At 36.6% G+C, this 3,085-nt stretch overlaps 1 long non-coding RNA gene across 4 annotated transcripts; it reads left to right on the plus strand.

Moving 5' to 3' along the window:
* Nucleotides 1–332: 332 nt before the first annotated feature.
* On the plus strand, nt 333–2,741 carry LOC148153476 (uncharacterized). Of its 4 annotated transcripts, none has more exons than XR_015761698.1 (6): nt 333–989; nt 1,569–1,678; nt 1,768–1,885; nt 2,066–2,133; nt 2,208–2,329; nt 2,428–2,741. It is a non-coding gene; the product is annotated as an uncharacterized LOC148153476 (long non-coding RNA). The 4 variants fall into 4 exon arrangements; XR_015761696.1 differs by having other exon boundaries at nt 335–575; XR_015761697.1 differs by having other exon boundaries at nt 337–575; nt 1,590–1,678.
* The last annotated feature ends 344 nt before the right edge of the window (nt 2,742–3,085 follow it).

A 3,085-nucleotide genomic window follows, 5' to 3' on the forward strand; every position in this document is an offset into this window, starting at 1 on the left:
TGGGAAAGAATTACTGTGCAGTACAAGTTTAATCTTGAAAGCAAGTTTGCTAGGTCTGTAAATATTAATGTGTTAACACATGCCTGAAAATTTTAATGTGTTAATATTACATAATGTAGATTAATTTTATTACTTACTTTGACCTAAAAACCTCCCTCCTACCGAGGTTTACCTAATTCACAGCAACAAAAGTTCAACATTTTGAACTTTCTTGAGTTGCATCACTAGCGCCGCTTGTATACATAGATGTGTGCACATCTATGTATACACAGTAAAAAATGCTGGGTTATTTTCATAACCCAATTTCTGGGTTGAAGCTGTTGGGTCATAGGTTGGGTTAGTTTGACCAAATATCGGGTCAAAATTCATAACTCATGAGTTGGGTCAGAAATTTATCGGAAGTCTACATCTTGCACACTTCTGTTGGGCCAGGAGTTGGGTGGGTAGATTTACCCAAACGGTTGGGTTAAAGATGAAACTTGGAAGAAGCCACGCCCCTCTTCACAAGCCTCCATTTTCAACATGACTGTGAACGTTGCATATCGGACTTCTCCTCTACTTTGAAATAAGACATGGTAAGTAAAAAGAAGATAAAGTTTCAACGTTAATAGAATTTTATACATAAATTGAATTTATTTCAAACATGTTTGATATTTATTTTTATGGTTATTTGAAATGTTTATTATGGCAGGTTGCTCTGACAAAGAGCTTCGGTGTTGCTACAACACGGATGTTGGGGAAAAATAGATGAAGGGGAAGGGCACAATTTGTCAAGTAAATTAAATTCAGTTTTTAATATAACCTCAATCATATTTGTTCGTAACTTAACATAGTCAAATTTTTAAAAATCGATTTAGTTTTAAAAGAAAAGGTAGTTGACGGTTTGTCCCCTGATTTTTGCAATATGCGCGCGCATCCTCAGCGGGCTGAGGCTACGTGTTCGAACACCAGCAGTAATGGCGCAGGAGAGCGAGCAGAGCTTTAATAATGTGGGTATATTATGCTTGTTGAAAATAAAATAACTTTTGCAAAGTTATTAGGCGATAAATTAGTTGTGTAAACCTGAATTATGCGCTCGGTTTATTAACATATAGCTTAATTACAAACATGCTCGGACGTGTTCGGACTTATCGCTCCCCTCCAGCCGCCGGCTCGTCTCGCCCGCTCCGTCAGTTGACCGGGCGGAGCGGCTCGTTAAGCCGAAAGAGAACGACCGTCTCCCGGCACATTGCTTTCAAACTCCCGCTGGTTTTCGGCAACGAATTAAAAGCAAAACTAATACAATATCTAATGTTAATGTTTGCTCATTTTATTATTATTGTTACTATTAATTACAAATACATTTATTTAAAGTTGGTGCTGAAAGTTATTCAGCACTAAGTTTGTGTTAAGTTTTACTTCTAAATTAAATTATATGTGTCATTTTATTTTATTAAGTGCTATATTTATTTTTAGGAACATAAAATTACTCTGAACATTTGAAATTGCTGGCTAATTACAAGTTATTTGCAGCTATAAGATTTCAGTCATTCTTAAAGTTTGATTTGTGATTTTGTCTTTTCTGATAGATTTTGTAATTTTACATCCAGGATCTTCAGGAGAATTAAGCGAAACCCAAACTCCTCGTTCTCAAGGAAGACATTCTGCATGACCAAGAACATGAGTCTGCTCCCTCAAGGTATTGAAGCTCAGAAGAAATGTTCTCTAAAATGTTTTCATGCTTTCTAGTTACTGCAACATTTTAACACTAACTTATGTTTGATACAGAAGGTGATGTAGTCCTGCAGCTGCTGCCAGTACTCCTCCCTGCTCCACCTTACTAATTTGGGAGAAGTTTCAGATCCATCAACCTGGAAATTCAGATGTTTTCATTGATATCCAGCCTGTAAGTCAACCTTCATCTCTGAATAATGCTCAGATCGTTTAAATAAGTGCATCACATTCAATAGTGAGGTTTTGTGTTAAACTAGAATCAGTCAGAAATTAGTTTTTGAGAATGTATCCCTTTACCTTTAAATTCACTAAAGGCCTGTTTTTGTGCTTCTCTCTCTTGTTCTCAACGAAGATCTTTTGTATGGCCAAGAAGAGAAAGGAGCGGCCATCTTCTCAACAACATGAATTTTCTCCCTTAAGGTATTGAAGCTGAAGATATGTTTATAAACTGTTAACATTTAACATTTTAACACAAGCTTATGTTTGCCATGCAGACAAGATGATGTAGCCCTGCAGCTGCTGCCAGTTCTCCTCCCTGTTCCACCTTACACATTTGGGAGAAGAGCTTCAGATCCATCAACCTGGAAGTTCAGAAGGTTTCATTGATATCCAGCCTGTAAGTCAACATTCATCTCTGAATTATGCTCAAATTGTTTGCTGTTTATATAAGTTCATCACTAATGGCCTGTTTTTTCTGTCTTCTCTCTGCATCAGGTTGGGACAAACCTGGTGGTGCATCTACAAAATGTGACAACATGGAACCCATATGTCCTCATGCAGGGAGACTGGCAAAATGCTAAAGTGTCGTTAAAAATGCTCCTTGTTTAATGGCTGAAAGGTTTACTTGTAGTTTGCTTTAAAACAGACGTTTTTTCATTAAATGTTTTCTAATGTGGAGTAAAAGATACTTTGGAGTTGTAGCCAAATGAATTGAAGTGATTTAACTACTTATGTTTTGTAACTTTTGTAAATGAAATCTGCTGGCTCTATATATGTATCATGTGGAAATAAAAGAACCTTTAAATTCATATGCCTTTTAATCCTTTTTTTATATAGTGAAATTTAAAATAATTTTTTTTTTAACCCAACTATAGTGGTATAATAACCCTTGTGTTGGGTTATGAATTTCAACCCAATTTTGGGTCAATTTAACCAATTTAAACAAGTCAATTTAACCCAACGTTTGGTTAGTTGCCATGACCCAATGTGCTGGGTCAAACCCTCAACCCAACCCAGTTGGGTTAAAACAACCCAGCGTTGGGTCGGTCCATATTTGACCCAGCGCTGGGTTACGTATTGGGTTATTTTTAACCCAGCAGTTTTTACTGTGTACAAGCTTGAAATTTCACATGCACAAATTTTGCTGGTAGCT

Source organism: Poecilia mexicana, unplaced genomic scaffold, assembly GCF_051168715.1.
Source record: "Poecilia mexicana isolate PSO_F unplaced genomic scaffold, ASM5116871v1 scaffold_20, whole genome shotgun sequence".
Taxonomy (NCBI): domain Eukaryota; kingdom Metazoa; phylum Chordata; class Actinopteri; order Cyprinodontiformes; family Poeciliidae; genus Poecilia; species Poecilia mexicana.